Source organism: Megascapheus bottae, chromosome 6 (assembly GCF_031878675.1).
Source record: "Megascapheus bottae isolate mThoBot1 chromosome 6, mThoBot2.hap1, whole genome shotgun sequence".
NCBI classification, from domain to species: Eukaryota; Metazoa; Chordata; class Mammalia; order Rodentia; family Geomyidae; genus Megascapheus; species Megascapheus bottae.
In genome coordinates this window covers 32,323,637-32,336,781 of record NC_143514.1, presented here as the reverse complement: position 1 = coordinate 32,336,781, position 13,145 = coordinate 32,323,637, and positions in this window count along the sequence as shown.

Genomic DNA, 13,145 nt, shown 5'->3' with positions numbered 1-13,145 from the left:
ATGTTTACTAATCCATCTCCCCCACCCCACCCCCCACACAATGTACTGAGATGCCCTTGGCTACCTTGGTCCCATCTGAGCCTGACTGAGATGAGAATAAGTCCAGCAAATGGGCGTTCTCCTTGCTGAGCAGGAAAGGCAGCAGCTGGCATACTACAGCTCTCATTAAGCCCTTTGTTCTCTTAAAGCCACTTTGAAGTATTTTAAGATCACCATGAGGGCCTGTAGAATGGCAGATGTTAATCCAGAGGCAGGAGGTATCCAATGAGATTATTAAAAGAGTAAAAATGGTCAAATTTTCATTTTATAAAAAGAACTCTCACAGCCTTCTATACCAATACATTGAATTGAAAGTTAAGAGTACAGACAGGGAGAGTATACTGTCTAGTGATCAAATTGTCCAGGCAAGAGATAAAGCAGTCAGGCTTGAGCATGGAAAAAGAAATCAATTAGATTTCAGAGAGACATTTTAGGACTTAAAAGTATAGGAGAAAAAAAGTTATTTAGCTGGATAACTAGGTAGATGGTAGAGCCTTCAGTGGAAAAAGTAAAGGTGCCTGGCTGTTACAGAACTAGCCCTCCCAAGCCCATGCTGCATTTGAGAGCACAGAGGTATTAGGAATATTGACTTGCCTCTTAGCTGGATAGTGTAGGAGAAAAAGACCTAAAATATGTCTAAGTAAAAGAAGGCCAAAGGAGTGGGATATCCAAGGGCAAGAAGTAAAGCAGGCTTCCTTTTTGTTAGGGCTGTTCATTTATAGGTCTTTGGGAGTATAAAGGGAGACACAGAAATGAATGAGCAAGGGGTAAACAAACACTGGAGTGGTAGTCATTGCGTACAAAGGAACTCTAAAAACTTGTGGGTGGGGGTAGAAGGGAAAAACTGGGAAAGAGCAAGGGAAGGGGTGGCATTGTCCAAAAAGAAATGTACTCTTTACCTGACTCATGTAACTGCAACCTATCTGAATATCACCTTTATAATAACAATGAAAATAGTTTTGGAAAAGAGGTAAAGTAGGAAAGGAAAATGGATGAAAGTTGAAGCTGAAACACACCAGGCTGAGGCAGCAAATCATCTAGATAAAGGAAAGAAGCCCACACACACTAGGGAGAAGTGTTTCTTTCCATCATAGTATCTTGTGAGTATCGCCATTGCATTGGTTCATCCCTTGCCCACTTGACAAAACAGTCATATTAAGTGAAGGAAGTCAGACCCAATGAAACATAGGCTCCCTTTTTCCTTTCATTTCTAATAATTAATGTTATGTTTAGGATAGTCCTAGCAGAGGATCACAATAGCTCAATAACTACGTACATATAGCCATATAAAATGATGCTAATTGAAATGAGCTCCAAGAAATAGGGTTTCTTTAAGAAGAGGGATTATGCAGGGATCTGAAGTAAGAGAATAGACGTATGTGACCATATGGGACAACCGTGTTCCAGGGACAGAAGAATCCCCTGTGAAGGGCGTGGAGCAGCACTGCTGTTTGTGGACTACTCTGCAAGCCTCTGCAAACAGGGCAGTAAGGAAAGGGGGTGGAGTAGGAAGTGAGACAAGAGACTTGGCCTTGGGCCAGACCTCCCAGGTCTTGCTGAGAGGTCAAGCGTGACCACTGTGAAGAAGCTATTTTATTCAACAATTAACAGAACACTGATGAGCACCATGAGAGCCATTCAGTCAAGTGTTATGGAAGGATGCCAAACAGACTTCAGGAGCTGAGTAGATTGCATGAGAGAAAGGTAAGATGGTGCCTGCAAACTCTCTTCCAAGATGTATGTAATCAAGGAAAGAGAAAAGGCAAGAGATGAATGGGTCTGCTGGCTTCAGACAGGCCAGGCCAAGTACTGAGTAAAGAGGGAGAGAACTAGATCTATGAGGTAGAATGAGGGAAAAAGACAAGGACTGGAAAGGGCTTTGAATCAAGGCTGGGACTGAGAGGGTAGAAGCCTCAACCTAAGACCTTTGCAACGGCAGTGAGAGATATTAAGAGCCCATGCTTCAGTGAGAATTTAGGCAGAACTTTTGGACATGGTGGAAAATGAAACTGTCAGTCTAGACACAATAAAGGAAATGGGGAAACAAGAGAGGAATAGCAGCTATTGGAAAGCCAATGCCACACACTATTGACAGGCTGGAGAGGAAAGAAATAGGTGGTTATCAGAAAAAATGCACACTATCCAATCTCTATGCCCTTAACTGTGTGCATTCATAGCTAGGTGAATACACATACTATTTGCCCATATCTATTTCTTTTGTGTCTAGCATTCTGAGAAAACCTCTTTTTCAAATCTAGATGGCTGATAAATACTTGTATTGAAAGTATCTCAACTTCAACTAACATGATGTTACATTCTAACTCAGAAAACTGTCTCTGGTATAAGACTGCCTGACATTTCCTAGCTCTGTGACTATGAGCAAGTTACTTGTGTCTCATCTGTGAAATGGATACAATATCACTCCTACGGGGTTACATTTACAAATCTCTTAGAAAAGTGATTGGTAATACAATGCTTCTAAATGTTTACTAAAAAATAAAATTCTCAATTGGGGAGGAAAATAAGCCCTAAAAGCAAAAGTAAAATTCTCATTTGGTCAATAATCATGCTCACAGTTGGACATGAACTAGCCTAATCCTTATTTTGAAAACCTGAAGATGGGTTTCTAAGGGAACTTAGGCTCAATGGTTTCCCTCATTCGTCATAATCAGTAGAAACCTTGGGCTCTACTAGCAGAGATCTGCAATAGAGCAAAATCTTGATACATAAGGCCATATAATGTGAAGCTAATTGAAAGGATCTCCAGGATATTGAAACAAAAGCCATATAATGAATGATTCTTGTCCTTAATGTACTATGTTGTCTCTCATCTCCTTTGCTGTCCCTTGGTTATCTCATATTGTTATAGTATCTCACTTTGTTATCTGATATATTGAATTTATTTGTATTTGGATATTTGAAATTTGATAGGGAAGGGGGGAAAACCAAGACAGGTGGGGGGTGTGTGGGGGGGAGGGAAATAGGTACCAAGACATGTGAAAGGGTATCAATGTATGTGAATTAATGCACCTTCTATCTGGCAAATATCATGTAACCCTTTTACTAATTACAATAAAATAAAAAAATAAATAAATGAAACAGGCTCAGGATGAGTAAGTGAATAACTGCACTGATGTGAATGTGTGTATCTTCCCAAACTTATATTGAAACTTAATCCTGAAACTTTGTGAGGTGATTAGATCAGGAAGGCAGGGCCCTAGTGAATGCCACTAATCCCCTTACAAAAGAGGCCCTGGGAGCTGGTCTGCCCTTCCCACATTGTGATAACACAATGAGAAGGTTCCATCTATGAAGAATGAGCTGTCAGCATACACTCAATATGACTGTACCCTCAACGTGGATTTCCCAGTTTCAAGAACCATGGGAAGTAAACAACTATTGGGCATAACTCATCTAGTTCATGGACTTTTGTTACAGGAGCCTGAATGAACTAAGACATTGACTTTTTTTAAGTTCCCATAGTAACAAAGAGTAAGAGCTGGGATTTGAGCCCCTGTGTGCCAGTTTCCAAAGCACATGCTCCTATCATTGAGTCATGCACTGCAAAAGTTTGCCATTGCAAAGGCTACGTCTACATGGTAATTTCCAAGTATGAGGTCAATCCTGTGTGCTCACTGCTATACCCACTTGAGTGATTAATACAATACATTTCTACATCCTGGCAGTCAAATCCAAATCCCAGTTACAAGTACACACTTATACCTGCTTGTATGCGCTCACACACGCATGCACGCACGCGCTCTCTCTCTCTCTCTCTCTCTCACACACACACACACACACACACACACTTTGCATATACCATGCTCAACATTTATCACAGCCCATGTTTGAGGTTAAGTTTAATACAGTTTAGTCTAGGGTTGGTTGTTTAAAACCTTTTATGGTGTTTGATACATTAACTTTCTGCTACTTTGCAGTATTTTCAAAATGTCAGCTGAAATGATTGATTTGTATTCACCTTTTAGAAAGTTGCTCAAACTCTACAACAAAACCCCCAGAAGACTGATAAAGTAAAAAAAAAGTATTTATTTCCCTTAGCTGAGGAATTTCTCCCCATAAGGAACACAATGCTTTTCTAGGCTGGATCCCTGACAGGTGTGCAGCCTGCAGCTGCCCTGGTCTTGGGCCATTTAGGTCAGCCTACTGGAGATGGTATTATCACAGATCTGCAGCACAGAGGGAGAGGAAAAGACAAAAACATCCGCATACACGAATGCTCAAACTCAGTGAGTTCAATTAGCTGAGGTTTCTCTCTCTCTTCCATTCTTCCTTTCTTCTTTATACAAATGAAAAATGAGGGTATTTAATGAACTGTATGATTTGGGATATTCAGAAATGTATCCTCTTACACCATCCCTTACATAATACAACAAAATGACAACTAGCAGAATCATTAAAGCATACCAAACCTACCCACTTCATTCTGAGGTTGTTGTTATTATCCCTGGGCTCTTCAGCTCAAGGCTACCACCCTACCCTGAAGCCACACTGCCACTTCCGGTGGCTAATTGGAGATAAGAGTCTCACAGACTTGAACCACGATCCTCAGATCTCAGCCTCCTGAGTAGCTTGGATTACAGGCATGAGCCACCACACAAGTGGGTTGTTGTTTTTTCCTTAGAAAGCAGCATTTTCTTAGATTTAATATCAAAGAATATTCATGATTACATGACACATTTCCATCCAGGAAATGTACATTCGTGTACATCCAACATCTAGTCTTACGACTAACCAATAGGTACCTAGCTCTTCATCTATAAAGCCCAGTCCCAATCTTGTAGTCTTTTGTGGGGATTAGTTAACCTCACATAATAAAGCATTTGGAGCAAGCCTAGCACATAGCACTCAAAATATATAAGACTGTGACAACACTATGGAAATAGTCTTTACTTCTATAAACAACATTATTAGTGCATGGTTGTAGTAGATGTTGATATTTTTAGGCATATTTAGTTGTGTTAACATTCTTACTTGGAAAGCTTAAAAGGTTAAATGAAACCAGGTGTTAGTGTCTCATGCTTGTAATCATAGCCACTCAGGAAGCTGAGATCTGAGGATCATGGTTTGAGGCCAGTCTAAGCAGACATATTTTACCCCCAATTATCCAGCAAAAAGCCAGAAACAGAGGTGTGGCACAAGTGGTAAGAGTACCGGCCTTGCCCATAAAAGTCAAATGTATCAGGCTTTAAGTTCAAGCCCCAGTACTAGCACACACACACACACACACACACACACACACACACACACACACACCACACACACAGAGAAAGAGACAGAGAAAGACAAAGGGAGAGAGAAGTTTAAATGATGCTACTACCACATGGTGATTCTTGGCTTGTTTTTTTCAATTGCTGTTGTTCTAATAGGGTTACCTGACAACAGGAAATAGTTACAAGTTTCTCTCAGTCTCTGAACTATTTTTTAAATATTTACTAGCCTGTAGAATCTCCAAATCTGAATAATCACTATTCAACCGTAGACAGTCTCTCAGCAAAATAGCTGCATCAGCCACTCATGCACAACCACAGAACATTCCATTTTAATTCAAGCCATTGGGAACCAGGCATACAATACAAGCAGGCTAGGGTCACTCCTGGGACACTTTTGCCAGCCTGTGTAATTAAAGACTGTAGTGGTTATTGAGGCAAGGCAGAAGGATTATCATCAGCTTAAGTAATGAAACGAGTTTTATAATTCGAGCATTTGGGAATGAAGGAAAGCAATGTGACCATTTGCTTTTGAAAATACATAGTTGGCCCAAGCATTTTCTTTTAAATGTGAAATAGCATCCATTTACTCAGAGTTAACTCACCCAATGTAGAGAACCTTAAATTGAGCCTTCAAGTTCTTAAAATCTTATGCTTCTGTGACCATGCTCTTAAACTATGTTCTTCTTAATTGCTGCTCTGATAAACCCATCAAGAATTACTTATTCCTCAAAACAATGTTTTCTTGAATCCTGTTAGCTTCCTGGGGCTGCCATGACAAAGCACCTCAGCCAGAACAGCTTAAATGGCATTCATGTGTCAGCATTCTGGAAAACAGAAGTGTACAACTATATGCCCTGAAAAGCCTTGTTCTACAACTTTCTCATAGCTTCTGGTAGTCCTTGGGCTATACCAGAATAACCTCAGTCTTTTCAGGCATTATCCTGAGTGTGTGTCTGTCTCATATTCTCCTTTTCATGGGGACATCTGCCAGATTGTTCTGATTTCTCCTACTACAGAATAGTGGGTGGGGGGAGGTGAGATTGTTTAATATATTTAGTATCTTTAAGTAGTTGTACAACGGAGTTGCCATAAACAAAGCAGTTTATGAATTCAGTACATCTGATCAATATTACTCCTATCAACATTCTCACCTACCCCTCCCAATCCACTTCTTCCCTCATCTTTTCCTACTTTTTAAGGCTAGACGTTTGATTTTTTTGCCATTTAACAAAGCAGTTTATGCATACAATGCATCATCTTGCTCTGTATCATCCCTTCAACACTTTTACCATCAGCACTCCCACTTCAGCCCACTCTTTCCTTTATTTTTCTTAATTTTGTGGTATATATAATGGATGTTTGCTTGCATTCTGCTCCCTTTTCCTTCTCCTCTTGGTCCCACCACCCACCTCTTGCAAATTCTCATTTCCTGATATAGAATTGCATCTAGGGAGAGGTCAAATAGTATACTTTAAAAAGACTGAGTCAATATCCGGCATAACTTCACCTTAATACATGAAGTACCCAGCATCTCCATTTCCAAAGACTGCATTCTGAGGATTTGGAGTGAGAACCCTGATAATATAGATTTTGGGAAATGGAATGTGCCACATACCAAATACTCTTTCCCAAAGAGCTTCTCCCTCCCTCCCTCCCTCTCTCTCTCTCTCTCTCTCTCTCTCTCTCTCTCTCTCTCTCTCTCTCTCTCTCTCTCTCTCTCTCTCTCTCTCTCTCCCTCTCCCCCCACACACACACTTTTGCATTCTTTCCATGATCTTCAATGATCTTCATCCACAAGGTATATCAGAATGTTAAAAAATACTATGTCATTTACAATTTAAAAAAAACAAAAACCTTACAAAAAGAAAAGAAGCTTTATCAAAACCAAGTGCTTCTCACATTTCAGGTGGCTTGAGAATCTAGTTTCCTGACATTGCTTGCATCCCACTTATGTTCCACAGGCTAGTCCTCAAAACAGAAACAGAAACAAAACAAACAAAAAACGCAATTGGCCCCAATCAAGGACAGCCCAAGATTTCCTTGCAATAGCTTCCCTCCAAGCCGGCCTGTCTATTGTGGCCCATAGCCCTGTAGCCTCTCAGATGAGTTTGGGAGGAGAAAGGGAGAGAGGGAGGGTTATAAAGTCAGAGCTCTTCACAGCAACGTGACAGGCCCCTGAATCAAGTGGCAAAAAGGGAGAGCATCGTTAAAGGAGGAGGGTGGTGAGGCGGGAGAGCACGAGGCTGAGGCTGACCTTCTGCTGCCCTTGAAATGAGGTCGCGCTCTGGAGTGCGCAGTATTTCTGATTACTGGTGGTTGCGGGAAACAATAGAGCCTGGAGGTGGCTGGTGCATGAGTAGAAGGAAAATGAGAGTGTGTGGAGGGGGGAGCGGGGCACGGGACGGGTTCCAGAGTGGCCCTCGCTGCTGCGGATAATCAGACCCACATCTGGCTGCCAGGGGCAAGCCCATGGGCAGCCACAGGGCTCTGGACAACACGTGGGCACTGGGGGTTCCGGGCCCTGGCAGCTGCAGCACTGCCTGGCTAATCTGGCTCTTGCTAGGCGCATCTTCTAGTTTGGCAGAGCAGGAGAGAAGTCAGTGGGCAGACACCGATGCGCTTTCCTTTTCAAACAGCTGCTGCCTTTTATTGGACGCCTGACTTTGCGATTCACTTTGGCTTGTACTTCTGCCATATGTCTTTTCCAAAAGCGGCTTTCGTTCCGGGTACAAGCTGAGCACGGGCGATTTCATTAATCTGCTACTGTCTGCTCTCAGCAGCTCTGTTCACCACTGTGCCTGCAATCGGCATTTTGCTTGCCTCCTTGGCCTGCCTAGAACAATCGCTGGCCTATTTGTCTCAACAGGCTCATTATCGATTTAGCCCATGGATTCGTATCACACGTTGCAGAGGCCCCATCTTCATTCAGCCCTGATAGAAAAATACGCTAAATAGGACAACACCTGTGGAGTCATCTTCAGAACTGGTGTGGAAAGAGGGAAGGAACAGTTGCCTTGAAGAGGGGAGAGACCACCAAAGGCATTTAATTGGAAAGCAAACTCACCAAGAGTATGTGGCAAGATGTGGGAGGTGATGCCTGAATTTTGATGAGAAAGAAACTTTGAATAAATCATTTGAAAAAAGATGAGGGACGAATACAAAATCTGTTTGTTTGTTTGGGGGGGGGCGGATTTTGGAGGGGATGATTTTTGGTTTTGGTTTTTAAGAAAGCCCACTGGACTGAGCCCTACTGTTATCTATAAAAGGAGATATGAGCCTGTAATAAAAGGTAATAGGCATCCTCTGGTTTAAAAATGAGTCTTTGCAAGCAAACTTCTGGAGCATTCATTCTCTAAATCCCAAACCTATCCACAGGACACAGTTGCTTACCAGGTTAAACGATTAGCTGAGCAGAAAGATCAAAGATTGTGATGGCAGAACATGCAAGCACTGTCTAGACTCTAAGCTTGAACTACCGTGTAGCCATCAATCATTAGAAGAAAGTCACATGACTAACGTGTGAGCACACACACATATACAACAAACACATATATACACCGATACCCACAGAAATGCTGCTGGAGTTTCTGCTCTATGTAGACAATGAAAGGACAGTGTGTGTCCTCCAAACCTGCTTTGAAAAAGGAAAAGATGTGTCTACCTGCCTCAGCCATCCATCCCACCTGAAGGGAAGATAGGCAACAAAATGTGCACGGACGGAATGGATTGGGGAAAGCTATGAGAAAATATTACTTGCTCCTCCTGGTGAGAAATTGAAACCCAGTAAGATTGTTGTACAAAATTGGATTGTTCTCTAGTCAGAAACATAGCATAAATTCTGCCTTGGAAACCAAACCAAAGGATTTGCAGAAAGTGTGGGGTCCAGGAATAAAAAGGAAACACAGGAGGGTGGTTAGTGATTCCCTGCAAGTGGGCTGGGGTGTTCTTTAAAACTGCATCATTATGATAGGCTCCCTGCAGGGCTTTTTCTAAGCAATCCCTGCTAAATGCCCTCAGAGTTGAAACATGTTGTAAGTTCAAGGAAGAATATATTTCTGAGATGGAATACACCACTTCTTTGGGATGTGTGAATCAGGTTTGGGTGGGGGAGGTTGAAGGAGGGCATTTGATGCTAGACATTACAGTTGATACAAGAGACAAGATACAATGGAAATCCAAGTGTGTGGGCAAAGTGTGCAATATTTGCAAAGCTGTCAGAAGCAAAGAGGAGAAAGCAATCCAAGTGTTCTCTTTCTAACTGCATTTACCCTTCAAAGGCAGTCATTTTTGTTATGATCATTGTCATTTTCACTAAGAAATCCATTTTCACAATGGTATAGGGGTACTAAAATGATCCCTCTATGTTCAAAGACATTTTATTTTGTTAATGAGGCTAAATATAAGTGGCATAACATTGGAACCCTCTAATTCCTTTCTGAAGGCCATGTGCTCTAATCCAGCAGTTTCTTGGCTAAATGTGGATATCACCAGGGATGTCTGATAAAGATACTGATATTTGATCCATTTGCCAGAGAATTTATTCTGATTTTTAGTTGACTAAGGCTAAAGTAGGTGGCACAGGGATTTTTGAAGTTCCTTTAATTTACAGTCAATGCTGAGAACCAGTGTGAGACTAACTCTTAGCATTTGAGTTTATTGTCCTTTCAGGTAGATTCCTCTAGTATACAGTTCTAGGTATCACAGGATTCTATATTGACAGCTCTCTGAAACCACCATTGTTGCCACAAATCTGCCTTAGTGAACAGGCCTGGTACACTTTCCAAGTTGAGCCAGGACAGCTAGCCTTCCCTTCTCTCTGACTGTCCAGTATACCCATCTGTGTTTCAGACATATAGCAACTTCACAGAAGAGTTAGCACACTTCAGAAAGCAGTTACTAAGGTAGACGAGAACAGAGGCTCAGTAAATCAGACTACCCTGAATCCTTGAGAAGAAGACATCCTTTGGTGATTCCCCCACCATTTTCCAGGGTTCACTACCATCATGGTAGAAGCACCCACTTCCATCCCCCATAGGCCTACTTTTGAAGTCTTAGGAGAAAGCTTTATTTTCTCCGAGAAAATTGCCTTCCTTTTTGCTCCCAGGTCATCCCACCCACATCCAAATACACAATATTCTCAAATGGCTTATTTCAGTCTTGAGAAGTTGCTATATGTGAAGTCAAATCAATAATGATGCTCTTAGACTTCTAAATCTCTCTACTTGTGCCAGGGAAGAAATGGGATTCCATGCACAAGAGAGGTCCTGCTTCCTTTGGTTGAACTTTCTTTCCCATAATTCACCACTAAAGCAATAGTCCTAAGAGTGACCCCAACTCTGGCATTCCAATTTATCAATATATCCCAGGGCTGGACTATTGTCCACTCTGTATACATGTCAGTATAGTTTTAGCCTATGATCTCAAACTCGGATGACTTCAGAGCTCAGAGATCTGAGGGAGTTGAGAGCATGAAGTCAGGACAGTAGAAAAAGTATTTCATATTATTCACTACTAAAGGAATAAAATACAAAAGATATAAAAAGTGTCCTGGCATGCAAAAAAATATATGTGAAGACCCATGTCAATTTCCTGTACATCATTTTTGGACTCTAATCAAAAGACATAGTGACAAAAGAGCATTTCTTCAATTAAGACATACAGCCTAGACTTGGAGGCAATGGAAGTCCTCACTGATCTCAGAAAGTTGTTCAGGTCATTCATGCCCCCCTGGGGCAGCATGACAGTCCACTTGAATCATACTATTTTAGCTTTAGTGGAAACATTTTATGTTCACTGTTCAACAGTTGCTCATTTACCCTCATTCCTACACTCTCAGTCAAGCCATTCTCTACCACACCACCCTCCCCATTTCTCTTTGCTAATGCCTATTCATACCTCCATTTCCACTTTAGGTGCTATTTGATTTGGTATATCCTCTCTATCTTATTTCTTATGCTTTACCTTCTGTTATACCTATTCTGTTAGTATTTTTGATTTAGTGGTTTATTGACACCTTCAGAAATTTAAGTGTCTTCTCTAGCACACTGATCAAATTGGCAATAACTTAAAAGTCAAAAAGTCAAGCCGTGGTACAGGCCCATAATTCCCCCAGCACATGGAATGTAGAGACAGGAGAGTCACAAGTTGAAGGCCAGTCTGGACTGCATGGTGAGGTTCTTGTCTCAGAACAAAATAAAATACACAGACAAGTCAGATAATATTGTTGGTTGGTGAAGTTGCAGAGCAAAATAATTGTCAAACACAACTGGTGGTAGTAAATCTCTATAACAGAGATTCAGTTCCTAGATATGAATTCAAAATAGTTCATTTCAAATAAGTGCAAGGAGATATTGATAACAATGTGCATAGTTTTACCTCATATGATGTCTAGTGTTAGGAAAGGGGACTCATAAAATGTGATATTGTGCAACTATCAAAATGAAGACATTAAAGCTATATGGACCAATGTTTATCTCTCAAGTGCAATTTTAAGAGAAAAAGTTCATATTATAAAAGACGACTTGAAGCATGATATAGCTCATAGGAGGCTTTAAAATATGTAAAGATGTGTGATATGTTTAGGTACACATACAGGATTAACTTGCTGTGAAAAAGTGCCACAAAGAAGTGGTTTAAATAACAACAAAAAATATATGACCAAAGTGCAGGATATTCTTTCTGTGACCAGGAGGCACTTGCTAATGTCTTGCTTTGGATAGTTTGCTGGTAATTTCCAGTGTCCTTAGCTTATAAGAACATCATTTTGATCTTTTCTTTTATCTTATCATGGCATTCTTCCTGTGAGCAAACTTTCTCTTTGTATGGGGACACAAGCATGTTGGATTAAGATTCACCCTAATGATCACTTCTTAACATAATAATTTGCGAAGACCTAATTTCCAAATAAAAAAACATTCATACTTACTGGGGTTGCAATTTAAACACATTTTAAGGAACACAATAAAATATATAACATAAACATACATAGAAATTCAGGGCAATGAAAAATTCCAAATCAGAGCAGTAGATAATCTAGAGTAGAGAGAGGATGTACTCAAGGAAGGGTGAGCAGGGCTTTGACAGTCAGGAAAATGTTTTATTATTATTATTATTATTAACAGTTCTTTTAAACATAAATGTTTTATAATATTTGTAAAGTATATATTATAAACTTTGTGATCATTAAAATGCATTGCACAATAAAAGTCTGCAAGTAAGGCACTGTGCCAGATGCTTAACATATGCTTAGTGCAGAGTAGCTATGTGCCAGGTATCTGAGTATTGCTGATAAATTCGAATGACAAAGGTGAATTCTTAAATAAATTCATGAGTTGTACATTATTATCATTGCTTAGAAATGAGCAAACTGAGGCACAAATGAGGAAATGGGCTCTGCTTTCATGGCAGTATGTGTAATCAACTATCAGGACCTTAACTACGTAGGCAAATCTTCCTTCCTAGTCTGTAGGGATAAAACCGAAGATCCCCAAACTGAAATCCAAAGAGCCATTGCTCCTCTCATTACATGTTCAGTTAATGAGGCAATGATACTCCTGTGTTCATAAGCCTCACTGTCTTTGCTAACAAACTGACTACTGAAATAATCTACAGACAAAGGTAATTAATAAGTTGAAATCACACCTACATGAATCTCACTAGCTGGCAGCACAAGAATTTAGCCTGAGTGTAGGAAGCAGCTTGGAAGAATTATACTGATCACAGCCTCCTCATGCTAAGCATATGCATTTTTTTAAAACAGAATAAATAGAAGGATATATAGTATATCATATCCCAAAGGATAAGGGTATCTGATAAATCTCAGTTTCTAATTATTTCCCTTTGCCTCTTAGTCCACAGAAAAATCTCTTCTCATCC